Source organism: Hemicordylus capensis, chromosome 5, assembly GCF_027244095.1.
Source record: "Hemicordylus capensis ecotype Gifberg chromosome 5, rHemCap1.1.pri, whole genome shotgun sequence".
NCBI lineage: Eukaryota > Metazoa > Chordata > Lepidosauria > Squamata > Cordylidae > Hemicordylus > Hemicordylus capensis.
In genome coordinates this window covers 176,776,386-176,790,897 of record NC_069661.1, presented here as the reverse complement: position 1 = coordinate 176,790,897, position 14,512 = coordinate 176,776,386, and the positions used below count along the sequence as shown (strand labels likewise).

At 41.0% G+C, this 14,512-nt stretch overlaps 1 long non-coding RNA gene across 5 annotated transcripts in view; it reads right to left on the bottom strand.

Moving 5' to 3' along the window:
• Positions 1–10,240: 10,240 nt before the first annotated feature.
• The window catches only part of LOC128325800 (uncharacterized), an 88,505-nt gene continuing 84,233 nt past the window's right edge, over positions 10,241–14,512 (bottom strand). For all 5 annotated transcript variants that reach the window (XR_008307635.1, XR_008307639.1, XR_008307638.1 and 2 more), the window contains one exon: positions 10,241–10,421. This is a non-coding gene — a long non-coding RNA (uncharacterized LOC128325800). The remainder of the gene's footprint in view (positions 10,422–14,512) is intronic.

Sequence of the window (14,512 nt, the reverse complement as noted above, 5' to 3'; positions counted from 1 at the left end):
ATTATGTTTCCACCCTATTTTTCTCACTGTTTAACTTACTCATTTCTTCCTCAGAGTCTTATAACAACACTGTCTAATGATACTAGTAACTTCACTAGGGCTGCCAGTTCAATGCAAACTTTATGTGCTGATCTTTGTACTGAAGAAGTCTGCTTTTGCCATTGCTAAGCAATATACACTGCTTCTACAAACTACCGCTTCAGTGGCCTCTCAAGAAAAAGCTATGCTGCTGTTAACTAGACATTTTCTTTCCTAGAAACAGATGGACCATCAAAAATAAAAACCATAAAAATAAATTAGTCAATACAATGCACATTGACAGATGCAGCAAACACACAACAGGATTATATTGCTGCAGTTTGAAGGACGTTTCAATATCGAGGCCAAGTGGTTTTTTTTTTGGTTTTTTTAAAAAACACCTTTGTTGTTCAGAATCTACTCTTTTTATATACAAGAGATCACAAAGCATTAGCTAGAGCCGACTGAAACAGCTATTACTAAATTTAGCAGAAACCTAAGACAATTCATGCTATCATAAACAAATAATCACTTACCTGCTATCTTGGTGCAATAGAATAGAGAATGTTGATTGACATGATGCACAGCATTCCATTGCTAGAACACTCTGCCCCTGAGTCTGCTGCAGATTTGTAAGCTGCCTTGGTGCTGTTATGAATGAGTGGTTGCACAATCAGTGCTACCAGTTTTCCCTATATGCCACAATATGGAAAACTGCATTAGCAGCACTGCTTGCGCAACTACTTGTTCTTAACAGCATCAAGACTGCTTATGAATCTGCAGCAGTAGAATGTTCCAGGAACAGAATCATTGGTTTTATAGGGAAATTATCCCAGCAACTAAGGTTAGGGCCAGGTGGACAAAGATCACAATACTGCCAGGGGTGTAGTTACAATTGAGGGGGGCGGGCATATGTCCCTGGGCCCCTGAGGGATTGAGTCCCACTAGCCAGGTGACAGCTTGTTCTTTGCTTCCCCCCGTGTGCTTCTCTGAAAAAGAAAGGTGGGGCACATGCACCCATCTTCAATTTTAGTCTCAAGCCCCAATCAAACCTTGTTACACCCCTGAATGTTGTATTTATTTATCTATTGAGGGTCAAGGTTCTACAAAAAGATGAAGAGCTCGATATAGAATGTGCAACTTTTAAAGTCACTGTTTCTCATTCAGTGATGCCCTTACTAGAAATGTGCATGAATTGGATTCTGCAAAATGCTTGAATTGATGCAACCCAAATCGATTCAGGTAATTTGAATGCCATTTTAAGGCCCATTTTGCTGGAAAACCTGGCCTCAAAATGATGCAATTTATCCAGGGAGAGATGGTCTACTAATTGGGATTGTTGACTATACCAGCCCTTTGCCCCATACTTAGCATGTCGGCCCACCTCCAAGGACTAGTCTACCAGGTGGACCTGACCTCTGAGGTGGGCAGACACAGTAAATTGGGATGGATGGATGGTCTACCCACTGACCCAATTGGTAGGCCAGTTTTCCACAGAAAAAATGGCACTTGAATAACTCAAATTGCTTTGTGTCAAAGCGGGGCCGATCAAATTCAAACTTGAATCAGGCCCTTTATTCTAAGGGTGATTTGTTCTGCTTTCGTATCTCTTAAATAAACCCAATTCGAGCTTAAATAATTTGCACATCTTTAGCCTTTACAACATGGATGAAAAGTATATAACTGTGTCACAACACTGGCCTCTCCACGGCTGTTCTCTTGTTTATTTCTCCTTCTCACCTCTCCCAGGCAGGGCCTCAGAGTTTTTGAGGTGAGGGGGTTTGGTTCACCCAAGTCCTTATCCTCCAGGCTCCTTGGAGTCACTGTGGCAGTCTCTCTCCAGAGGCCTCCACCACTTGCCCTCCAACTGCCCCTCATCACTGGCCAAGCCTCCCTTATAACCCTCCTGACAACTGATGCAACCTCCGCCCTGCCATATCAGGCTGCTCTCACCCTCATCGCCCTCAGCTGTGCCTCGGTCTACTGCTGCCTTCTTCCTCACTTGCCCCTGCCCTTCCCCTGGCCCCTCTATCCTGGCTCCTTGGCCCCACAGTGTCTTGACTGGTTGCTCATTGGGCTGCTGTGCCCAGCTGCCCGGCCCACCTAGGGTTTCTCTGGCCTCGGCCACCGAGAGAATGCCCAAGCCGGTAAGGCTGGTGTGGGGCCACACCTGACAAACTGGCAAGAGTTAATCTAGTTTATTTATTTGAATATGCCTCATAACAATGGTGAGTAGCTTGTAGGAGCAGGCATATAGTGTTTAACAATGACACTAGTAGAGTTATCCAGAAACCCACCACTGCAAGCTGGAGGGATCTCAGATGAGGTGACCAGGTCCCCTGGAGAGGTGGTGAATGGAGTGGCAGCCATGGACTCATAGGAACATAGGAAGCTGCCTTATACCAAGTCAGACGATTGGTCCATCTAGCTCAGTATTATCTACACAGACTAGCAGTGGCTTCTCCAAGGTTGCAGGCAGGAGTCTCTCTCAGCCTCTCTCAGGCTGAATGGACATCAGCATCAACTGATTACGTAAGCTAGGTGACATTGACAGGGAACACAGCAGAGGCCACTGGATACCTCTGGGGTTGAGGCAGGAGAAGGTGATTGGAATGGGTGGCCAGAGGCCAGGGCTAGACAGGAGTCTAATTATAAATGTTTGAGGGAATAGAGGGGTGGGATGGCAGCAGGATGTTTGGCCTGCAGCTCTGTATTCAAGGGGGGGTCAGGCCTGTGATGAGGCAGGTTGAAGCCAGAGATCGACAGAGTCTGGAAGGAAACCACTGCAAGAAGGGTGAAGTGACTCCACTCACCTAACTCTGAGGCCAAACCCAAGGGTTCCACCAGGCCTGGACTTTGGGTAACCATGTCTCCACAAACCATTTATTCAATTTTACTTTTATTATTTTGCTGTTTGTAAAATATATAACAAAATGTTCTAGTAAGAACTAATCTGCCTACTTTCCTTTCACTATAATCTGAACTGATTACAAGTTACAAATTACAAATTCACAAGTTTTCACAAGTTATCCCACTTCAGCTTCAAATATTAATGCATCTGCCATCTTGAACTGGGGTGGATGACATAATCACAACCAATGCTGTTGAGATGTCCTTATAACTGTACCCAGTTTAGTTCAAATCAGTTAGGTGGTTCACAAATTAGCCCACTTGCACCTCAAATGTTCATATGTCTACCATCTTGAATTGGGGTGGATGGTATCATCACAACTACGCCTTTGAGGTGTCCCTATGTGTCCCAACAACTGTACTAAATTCGGTTAAAATCAGTTCCCACTTCCACCCCAAATGTTCACACATCCGTCATCTTGAGTTGGGATGAATGGCATCATCAAAAACTATGCCAGCGGGGTGTCCCAATGTGTCATTCACCACAACTGTGTCCCGATGTGTCATTCACCACAACTGGTTCTAATCAGTTAGTGCACATGTTAGCCCACTTGTGCTTCAAACATTCACATATCCACCATCTTGAATCAGGATGGTGGATATACAAACAACGCCACTGAGGTGTCCTAAAACAGAACTAAATTGGGTTCAAATCAATCCAGGCATTACAAAGTTGATGGAGAGGCATGCACATACATGGGCATGGACACACACAGAGAGAGACAGAAATCTGGGCGATCTCATAAGCTTACTTTTCTTAAGGAAAGGAGGCTAAAAATGAACAGGGGAGAGGGAACCCTAATATAAAATACAGTTTAAAAAACTATTTGCTTGCAACCAATTACAGCAATATTAACCTTAAAGTACTTGAGAAAGTTGGTTGCGATGTGGACATGTTGGAAAGGATAAAAGAGAGTAGACATGTGCCTGAAAACAAAGATTTGCTTTATTGAGGGGTAATGGGGTACAGAAAGTGATAAAGATGGTGGTTAAGCAAGAGATTAGCACCTAGCAACCTCACTAATTGCAGTCTTACCGTAATGGCAAACTCTCTGGAGGTGGCTCCTAAAGGACATTCACCATGTCCTAGCACTGGGAAGGATGACAGAGGTCTGAGGGTCAAAGAGAGAGAAAGAATAACACCATTTTTTTAATATCCAGTTAATCAAGCACATGGCGAGCTATGGGGCACATGCGCAGTGACCACACATGTGCAGCGTGCACTCGTGCAGTGTGATATACAGAGTTTGATGGTGGGGTGCAAATGCAAGAAATCAATACCTTCTTTGGGGAGGGTTTTATAGGCAAAAACATTTTAAGGCATAATGAAGAGTTTTAATGGAGGAGACTGATAAGGTGCTTCTTTGAGAAGTTTAAAGTGTTTTGGAATGCTTGTTCCAAATAAGGCATGAATATGGAGTATAGATTAGATTATGTTCCAAATGTTTCCCTGTATGTGCTCTGTAAACAAAAGAAAGCTTTCACAGAAGGTTGCTGAGGGCAGCAACCTGAATAGAAATGGGAGGGAGGAAATGTCATGCTTTCTGGCATTACTCACCCAGTCTTGTTGATGACAGGAGAAGAGGGGTTAGAAGTTCAACTTAGCCTTGGAACTTCTTATCAATGTATACTCATAAGGGAGAAAGAGAACTAACATTCCTTTGCCTTTGTCTTTTTTCTTCATCTGGTTCGGTCTGCCCCAAATCTCTCTGTATATGCTCAGATGTAATGAGAGGGACATTTCCTTTAGTCCATTACGGTCTTGCAAGACCTGGGGGCACTTTTGGGAAACACCTTATCAGAAAGACTTGTCACTTCCAGAATGTAGCCAGCTAAAGCTTCTATTATTGTTGTTGTTGTTGTTTACACAGTCAGACAGGTGTTATTGACTGGTTTGTTTTATACAGACATTGAGTACTTCTCAAGGACCTGGGACGGCTGAATTTTATTCAGCCAGAATTTATTCTGAATTTATTCAGAATGTAGCCAGCTAAAGCTTCTATTATTATTATTATTATTATTATTATTATTATTATTATTATTATTAAATTAATTCGATTTCTACACCACCCTTCCAAAGATGGCTCTTTGGAAGAGCCCTTCCAAAGATGGCTTTAGTGCTCTTCCAAGCAGGCTAGGAAAATGGCTGTTTCTCTTGTTTGCGCGGTGCATTGAAGCACACAGAATGTTGTAGTGAGCAAGTATAGTAACAGAACAGAACATATGAATAAGTCTTGTGTCTACTACTTATCCATGCTTCAATTAGTCTAAGAGCTACATGTGTGTAGAAAGAGCCTGCCATATGAGTGCACTGCTCCATGTGCAGCATGTGCAGCAGGATGGAGAACTGTACACACAAATGGTGTAACACACAAGATTGCCCAGCACGATCCAAAACTGCCTAGTAACACTTTAAGGAAAGCTGGAAATCCATCAACCAAGGAGGAGTTGGATTCAGAGGAGCCGGATCAAAGAGGAGTTCGACTCAGTACTACCAATCACACTTCTAGCCAAACAACTGATTGGTATGGCTCAATATGCCTCCAAGGGTAGCACTTGCATCACTACAGCAACTGTACATGCATTTGGTGTCAGAGCCAGGGATTCAGAATCGTGAATCACTCATGCCTTGAATGTCCACATTTTTGAAAAATCATTTAATTTATTTCTAAGAGCTAAATTAAATGATATTTTTAAAACCATTTTAAAATTTTCCTATTCTAATGTATTTCTAATCTGCCAAAGAGTTGAACATCAGTTTAGTGCTTCCAATACTGACTTGTAAGGCCATTCAAGAACAAATTCTATTTTACATTGTGCTAAATTGCATGACAATTATTATAAGTAGGGAGTAACAAAAGAATTTGCAATGACTGTGAAATGGAGCATAAATCTAGTCAATTTTTAGTTTGAAAGAAAACATTGACTATGTGCTTTGTGTGGAAACTAGGATATGTGGGAGAACTTCATTAAATTCCCTTTCAAATCGAAAGAATAAACCAAAAAAGAAACTTCAGATGTTCTTTATTAGATGGAACTCAAACAGGAAGGGACACAGCTTAAACATTGCATGCCATCTTATTTTGTTTTATTTTGGAACAGTAGCATTAGGAAATATGTTGGTGTGTCAGCCTTTAAATATAGATCCATAGTCATTTCCTCAAAATTGGAAGTGCAGTAAGAACATCATGCCCATTCATATATTGTTAAATCACCTATGCTACTGAAGAAGCACATTGCCTTGGGTTTCTTTTTGACTCTCCTCTCCTTTGCCTCCCTCTCCCCATCACCAAATCATGACACTTATCTCTTTATAACATTCAGGAATACTTGTGTTTCCCATCCTCAGAAATCTAGCCTCACAACTTGACTACCATAACATTCTCCTATTTGAACATCCATTGTCTCACTTTCATCCTTGTAAACCGCCCAGAGAACTTGCATTTTGGGTGGTAGATAGATAGATAGATAGATAGATAGATAGATAGATAGATAGATAGATAGATAGATAGATAGATAGATAATCTTCTCACCTCCACTCAGCACTCTGCTGCCAAAATACATTCATCTCTCTTCCTACTTAGATGATGTGACACCCTTTTAAACTGCCACATTGACTTGTAGATCCTGCATAAACTGCATAATCTTTCCTTCAAAAAACCTCCAGTGTTCTTTCCCAACTCTCTGCTCTTACATTTGAACCATGGTTAGTGTCAATGGCCAGTGGTTGCTGGGCTGCTACCAAGGGCTCAAGGCAGCTGCTGAAAGTTCCAGACACCCAGACCCCTATGGCTCTGTGTCCCATAACCTTCATGTTGTTGTTGTTGTTTATTTACGATCTTAGATCAAATATCAATATACACAGAATATACACAATAAAAAGAGAAAACAATAATGGAAATGAAATCTAAAATGTCATCAAATATATAAAATCAGGAATCTTTGACAGTAACCGATTGCTGTGCTCTAGCTTCTCTTAGTTTGGTCAATGTATAACAAAATTTAGCAACCACCAGGGATATTGTTGGGTCCCTGTCTTCTAATAAGCATATAAGAATTGTCTCTACTGAGTGACTTTGGAGATCTTTCAGATACTGAGATAAAAATAAATCTCTTTCATCAGTATAAAGTGGACAATGTAACAGTGAGTGCGTCAATGTTTTGGGAGCAGCTCCGCAAAGGCATAGTCTCTCCTCATAGGGTTTTCTCTCAAATTTCCCTACTAGCATCGCTGAGGGTAAAGCATTCAAGCGAGCTCTTGTAAACGCCCAGCGCAGCTTTGGTGAATAGATTGTATAGAAATAAGAGGCTGTGACCCAGTCTTTCTTGGTGCTTAGGAATTGTAGCGGCCTATTTACAGAGGCCCTTTCCTCCTGAAAATTTATGTCCCTAAGCCTTTGTTTAACTAGGGATCTTGCCGTTGACTCGCCCTGTTCTAACAATTGTTCTGGGCAGAAGCCCATCTTCCGGAGTCTTTCCTCAACTGTCATACACCAACGGGGTTGTGGGGTAGCGGCAAGGAGATGAGGTATAAGTCCTGCCGGGTAAAGATAAGTCTTAATCCAATACAGGATAATGAGCAGCCAGGCCCTGGTCTCCAATTTCCATAGCCCAGTCTCCAGCCGTATTAAGGAATTCGGGACGCATTTTGGTACCCCCAATAGTGATCTCAGAAAGCCCGATAGTACTTTTTCTAAAGCGTGTAAGTCTTTTGGCGATCTAACCTGGATCCCATATAGCAGCTGAGGTATCACTTTAGCCTGAAAGGCTTTATTAGCTGCTGGAATATAGCCACCACCTTGTGCCCAGAAAAATTTCCTCATTGCCATGGAAGATCGAGTGGCATTCAATTTAGCGGCACTGGTGTGTATAGAGGTACCACCATTAAACTGAAACACCACCCCCAGGTATCTGTAAGACTTCACCTGCTCTACTCTGGCACCACCTATGGACCATCTAAAAACCCGTTGCTTTTTTGCAAATCTCACGATTTTAGTTTTGGTGTAGTTGATTTCCAAAAATTCCTCATTGCAGAACAGACTCAAGCATTCTAACGCTCTTTTTAGACCAACTCTGGTCTGTGACAATAAGGCTGTGTCATCTGCATACATCAGGATAGGTAATAGTGGTAGAGTCACTATCTTGGGTCCCACACATATGAGGAGGCCAATGGAAGACAGTTAGCTAAGGGCCCTCTTAAACATAGAAACGGTTCCCAAGTTCCAAGATCACCTTGGAACTTGAACCTATAAACAGTTGCCTCCAAGAGTCAGTCAGTCTTCCTTCCTTCCTTCCTTCCTTCCTTCCTTCCTTCCTTCCTTCCTTCCTTCCTCTTCAAACTATCCCACTTCTCTCTCCCCCCCATCCCCTCACCTTCGCTCTTTGTCTTCCATCTGTTGCTGTAAGCACCTCAGAGTAGGATAGAAGCCTGTCTTATCATTCTTTAAAAAGCACCATGAACATGGATGATTCATCCACAATGCTGCAACCTAGTTGTTGAAGACCTTTTCAAATGAGGCAATTTTTTACACAGAACATTTCTGTAAGCAATTTACTAAGGAGCTAAAGGGATTATCCAACTGGTATCCTTACAGAATTGATGGTATTAAATAAGCAATGGCCCAAATGCTCCACAATCTAACACAGATGGTGGCGATCCACTCGCACTGCTGTGGATAGACGGTGGATCAACCTGCACTGCTGTGGGCTCCTTGTCAGGCACCAGAACCGTTGGGCATATGTTACTATTAGTACCCTTTCCACACTCGGGAAGTGCTAGTTATATTGGAAACATGATGCTTAGTGCATTCATCATTGTGTTAGTATATTTAATATATGATATAATACTTAGTATATTGATTGACGTTTTAGACCAGAAACATGTCAATAAATATACAATACCAGGAGGAAGGTCTGAAAGGTAGTGGTTGGTTCAAGATCTCCCACTGAGATTCATAGATGAGCAGGGATTTGAACTGAGATCTGTAGTTCAGTCTAAGTCTAGCACTATTGCCCCAACCTCTAAGCTGGCACTTTCATTTGAACAGCCCCTGCAATCCTTGCCCATTTCCATTTTTATGGTAGAGTGGAGACTGCAGCACTGTATTACGAGAATAGAATTTCTGGCTCGGCCAAGATAGCAGCCGAATACTCAGCTGGGGAGAATGCTATGTGGAACTATGTGGGCCATGGGTGAGAGGAAAAGATATATCTGGGCTCCCTCATAGCAAGGGATTTCCTCATATTTTGTAAGGGGCATTAATTCATTCACTGACAAGTTTTCTGTTGTTGTAGTTTCAGAATCATGCTCTTCAATACATTAAAAAGTCACTAATAACTTCAGAAAGCACACCATTTGCTAACTCTCTGTATCCCATTCCTTCATGCTCACAATGCATTTTTGATATTAATTAATTAGCCAGCTCCTATGAAGCAGATAATTAAGTGGTGTTATCCACATATTACAAATTAAGATAGTGAGACACAGACACAGTTTTCACCTACAAATGATCAGTCTGTGTTATAATGAGTTAAGAAGTTCGGGGTTAATATACTTCAGTGTCAATAGTAGAGAAAAGGAAATATTTTGCAACATGGCTAGATTCCCTAAAGGGTCTATGATCAGTTCATCTACTGGTACTTTCTCTGTGTGTGCCCATACTCTAGAGATGTGCACTGGAGATATAAAAAAGTTTTTGGTATCTATTGTTATTCTGCATAATGATATTTTTAATGTCTGTATGGATTCATAAAGTTGGATTCATGCTATCACAAAAATAATCTAATTTCATTGTCCAATTGGTCATTTTCAATCTCATTCATTTCAGTGAAGGAACTGTCTCCATTTCTCTTACCCATGACTTTGCATTTTTCCAGCCAATATTCATGAATTTTCCAGGTATTCAAGGATTCTCTAAGTGAACTAAAACTTGGGAACATGCTTTGGAAATGTACTTCCCACATAATTAGATTCATATCAGGTACTCCAATGTTGGGGTGGAAAAAAATATCACAAATTATTTGTAAAGCATGGGAGCAATACTCTGACCTTTTGGGAAGTTCACAGTCTTCTTCCAGATTAATATTAATTGCAGCTGGAAATACACAAATACCTGTATCCAATAACTCAAGGTAGGTTACTATTAACAATGTGATTGAGAACCTTTAGATCAGGGGTGAACCAACCATGACTTGGTGTGTGAGGGCCAAGGTCAATTGTCAACACATTAATTATCATATTAAAATTAATTATAACAAATTCATTATTTTCTTTTTCATTGGTTTTTATTACTGCAATTCTTCAAACCAAAACATTGTTCTTTTTTTCCTGTGTAGTTTTCTTTTTTATTGTGCCAAGAGAATCTAATGTTTCAATATTTTTGTGTTTCCTAAAGGTTTCTTTGTAAAGAAGAAAAAATGGTCTGGCTTCTTACAGATCAACCTCATTCTCATCCAAATAACTGTCCTTTGGCCTTTTCTTTCAAAGGATAGAGCTGTCAGTGAAAAAGAATCAAGACAATGATGGCTTGATGAATCAGTTGAACATGTGTACAAGTAAAGGAGGGGGTTGGGGTTTGTTTGTTTTTAAGAAATATTTCTATAATTTCAACAGTACTTTGAATTTCATATTTAAATGAGAGGTACTTTCAAGTAAGTTTAGGTTATATTAGTCCTCTTATTAGGGGACACAATGCTGCATTTAAATTGGATCCTGGTTAATGATCACATTTAAATGCTAGTTAACCACTGCGATTTAACTGGGATTGCTGAGAAATTTCAGATTCTCATGACACTTCATGGGAGTCTGTGGGGCTCACCAATCACAGTCTTTAACCATGATTATTCTGGTTGTGAAAACATAACCCATGATTTGGAGGAGCAGGATGTGAATCCATCTGCTCTATCTTCTAGCTCCTCACACATGACACTTTATTTACTTATTTATTTATTGTTTTCATCAAAAACAGTTTGCCATATTGTCTGAACTGGAAATCTCTGGTTTAAATGACCATGATTTGCAATTCTGGTTTGGAGAGATCCCTCAAACCAATTTGTTGGTATGAGGGATCTCTCCAAACCATAATTGCAAATCATAGTCATAACAGCAAAACACAGACAAACATACCATCTGTCCTGACCCTCTTTGTAATTGTTCTGTCCAATATGTTGGACAGAAAATGTTGCGGGTAATATTTCTGAATCCTGATCATTTTAATGGTTGAGCATACACACAATACATATTCATATTACGTCACCCTACAAACACGACTATGCAAAACCTTGTGTGTGTCTTGAGAAAGTGGCCTTAGAGTTGATGATTTGGGGGTCCTTCAAGAAGGATTCATAGCAAATATTTGTTCTTTTACATCATGTGGGCAACTACTGAGCTGAAAATATTGAAGATTTTAGAGTACTGGAAACCACATAGTTATGAGGGTAGCAGCAGCTTGGCTGAAACCAAAAGCCTCCTATTCAGAGAAGTGAAGAACCAGAGCGGGAAAACAAAAAGGATGACTTGGGAGCAGATTGTCACAGAAGCGACTTGCATGGCATGAGCAACTTTCATGTCTACAGCAAACAAAATTCAATTACTGTTGGGATATGATCAATTATTGCCAAAGGGTTTGCCAAGTCCATTTATTGTGCTGGCACAAATGCAGCAGCTTCTTCTCAGAAAGGTTATCAAGTGTTTCTGGGATGATGAGAAGGGAATTGGGTGGGGGTGGAAGAAAGCAAACAATATCAAGAAATACTCCTGAAATGTGGTTTTAAGCCCATCATTTTGCAATGTAAAAGCTACAAAGTGTGGCAAGGAGAGTACCAACACAATGAATCCCAGATGGTACCAGAAAATTGATCAGCTGTGCTTCCCAACTACTTAACAGTACCAGGATGGGGGAGTGGGGAATAGACTCACAGCTGCTCAACGGTGGGATTGCTATAATATCTGGTGTAAAAACGTCACTGGTACTGCTATGGCTATTGCTACAATTTACACAAACTTCTGTCTGAGCTTTTTCAATTAAGCCAAGGAAGTTAAGCTTGCAGCCTGCAGAAAATGGTAATAATATGCAGCAATGCCTTTTGGGCTCTGAATGTAAAAGTGAGAAAGGGCTGGGAGCCCACTTGATTATGCAAATAACTGCCATCATTTACTGTCAATTGACAAAGCAACCAATATCTACTAGGAGTACAGTGTTTCTAAAAAAAACCAATCCTATTTAAAAATCATTTGCTGACAAATCATTAATTAATTATCAGACAGTGAGAAGTTTTCTATCATTGCAAGACATGATGACCTTGTAAATAGTGTCTTCCCTCCCCTGCCTTGTGCTAAGGTGGGAGTTTCCCAGCTTCTGACTTGAGGAATGAGGGCAGCAGAAGGGCAGTTTGCCATCTAAACACTGAGGCTATTCGCATGCACATGCAAAACTGATCTAGGGGAGCCCAACACAGTTTTGAATGCATGTGTGAACCGCCGAGATCGATCTCGATCCCGGCAGCACCACAGCGGCAAACCCACCTATGAAGCTACCCTTGAAAATGAGGTGAAGGGAGTGAAAACTCCCTTAACCCCATTTTTCTGCCCATTTGTCAGCCAGGGCTGCAGGCAGGAGGGATCCCCATAATGCACCGTGCACTCGTGTGGTGCATTATTGGAGCTCCGAGAGTGGTGTGGTGCATCTTGGCATCCCAACACTCAGAGCTGCCAGCAGCAGCCAGTGCTCGTCTGGGCAGGCAATCCACCCACCTAGGGGCAGCAGAATGGCCATCTGCAAGGAGGTAAGTGCTTTAGGGCTTCCTTCCTGCACACCAGGTAGCCCTTTCTCTCTGCTCGTGAGAAAGAGCTCCTTGTTTTACTTCATGAGCCTCCCAGAGAACAATTTGTTATGGGGTGGGCAACAAAGAAAACTGATGATGATGATGATGATGATATTTTGGTACAGCGACAGTAATGGTTGGGTTGTAGCCATGCCTTATCCCTTTAAAGGGCCTAATTCAAATGGTCACACACAGTTTACCTCAGCATGGTGATTAGCTATGTACCCATCCAGACTCTGCTGGCTGGTCAATAGTTATTGATTGGTTATTGCTTATTCCATAGAATCTATTCAGTGGAACTCTTTGAACATGAATAGTGTGGAGCGAGTAGATGACATAAGCAACTGCTGAGCACCCGAGAGTATCTCCTAGAAAGATGAGGATTTCTTTGAGCTTTCTCTGTTAGGCTTGAGCAGCTCCAAGGCTGCCTGGAGTGCAATATCTTGGCTCTGCCTTTTCTCATCTAGCCTAGTTCAGCAACTGAGGACTCTTAAGAGGGACAGGTCTCCTCAGCACTACTTTTAGGAATGAATGGGATTGGGAAGATATGAGAAGCTGCCTCCACGCTCACACCTGAGCTAGACTAGTATTGTCCAAGAGCAAGTGCAGTCCCCTTGGGTTTAAGATTCTTCCAAAACAAGATAATAGGTTCTGCACTTAACTAACATTGCATATAGAGTTTCAAATTATCCTATTTTCCAGAGCAGCAACAAAGTTGTAGAGTAGTTTGACTAAATAACTGCCTCCTACCTTCATTTCAGCTAGGAAGGCAAAGATATACTAAGGGAATATAATATATATTAACACAAAAATGTTAGATGTTTCCTGGTGTGACAGTCATAACAATTGTGTTTTACCACCAGCTAAAAGTCTTTCAGCCAAGTGTGGCTCATTGCTAAAGATTAGATAATTGCAGTTTCTGTCTCCAAGGAATTAATAGCTGCCATCATCACATACTGTACACCCTCATGTTAAGGTAATGTCCTGCTCATTGTTTGAAAACGTGTTTATATATATACAAAACTCTATGAGTTGCTCTTGTTGTGCAACTTTTATTGTACTTAACAGAGGTATTGGCCTAAAAGTTTGAACTAATTGCTTGAAAGGACTGGTGGTTTTATTATTTATAAATCCTGCTTCCTAAAATGAGTATGCATCCTTCAAGAAAACCCATCTCATAGAAAAGCACCAGTCACCGAATTGTTTTTTAAAAAATGTATTTATTGGTAAGCATGGATTACATTTGCCATCAGTGGTATCAGCGGGCTACCATAGCTAGCTACACCATCACCTACTGGCAACTATTAAAAAGCAGAGAATGTTTCTGGAAGCTGACAGGGTTTTTTCTCCATGAACTTTTGTTCCCAAACTGATGGTGAGAGGACATAGTGGTAGATGAAACTCATCATAGGGTGAACCAAAAACAGAGAGAGCATTTCTTGAGAAAAGTCATCCCTTGCAAAGCATACTTTGCAGAGTATTAAAAAGGCTCTGAAATGGTTCAAAAATATTATTCTATAAATTGCCATGAGTAGCTGTGAACAGGAGTGAACGGTATGTATGTTTTGTTTTGTTTTTTATGGAAGGCGGAGAAAATTCATCAACCATAAATATTGATCTCAGCCCCCAAAATAATATCATGTCTAGTAACGGAATTAATATTGTTCTCCTCCATGGTCAAGTGATTGCCCTCTCATTTTTTGCCATATATTATTTATTCCTCAAGGGCACTTATAACTTTAGATTTAGCAAAGTCTAAAAC